Genomic DNA, 1,040 nt, shown 5'->3' on the forward strand with positions numbered 1-1,040 from the left:
TTATTTTATTTTATTTTATTTTATTTTGTAAGCAGCTTTATTGAGATACAGTTCTTACATACCAGGTAATTCACCTATTTAAAGTGTACAATTCAATGTTTTCTAGTATAGCTGCAAGATTATGTAAACATTACCACCATATAATCCCAGAACATTTCATCGCCCCTAAAAGATGCCCCTCCCTACCTATTAGCAGTCACTCCCCATTCCCTCTCTTCCCCTGAGGCAACCATTAATTTACTTTCTATTTCTAAAAATTTGCCATTTCTGTACATTTCACATAAATGGAATTACACAATACGTGGTCCTCTGTGACTGGCTTCTTTCATTTAGCTTAATGATTTCAAAGTTCATCTTGTTACGGCATGCATCAGTATTTCGTTTCTCTTTATTGCCGAGTAACATTCCATTGTATGAATATAACACATTTTATTTATTCTTTTATCTGTTGATAGATGTTTTGGTTATTTTCACTATTATGAATAAGGAAGGCTGCTATCAACATTTGTTACAAGTTTTTGTGTGGTCATATATCTCCATTTCTCCTGGGTGTATACCTAGGAGTGGAATGACTGGGTCATAGAAACTGTGCCAACTTTTTAAAAAAAACTTTAAAAATTGAGATACAGTTCTTACATACCAGGTAATTCACCTATTTAAAGTGTACAATTCAATGTTTTCTAGTATAGCTGCAAGATTATGTAAACATTACCACCATATAATCCCATCGCCCCTACAAGATGCCCCTACCTATTAGCAGTCACTCCCCATTCCCTCTCTTCCCCTGAGGCAACCATTAATTTACTTTCTACTTCTATAAATTTGCCATTTCTGTACATTTCACATAAATGGAATTACACAATACGTGGTCTTCTGTGACTGGCTTCTTTCATTTAGCTTAATGATTTCAAAGTTCATCTTGTTACGGCCTGTATCAGTATTTCATTTCTCTTTATTGCCGAGTAACATTCCATTGTATGAATATAACACATTTTATTTATTCTTTTATCTGTTGATAGATGTTTTGGTTATTTTCACTA

Source organism: Pteropus vampyrus, unplaced genomic scaffold, assembly GCF_000151845.1.
Source record: "Pteropus vampyrus isolate Shadow unplaced genomic scaffold, Pvam_2.0 Scaffold4, whole genome shotgun sequence".
Lineage (NCBI taxonomy): Eukaryota > Metazoa > Chordata > Mammalia > Chiroptera > Pteropodidae > Pteropus > Pteropus vampyrus.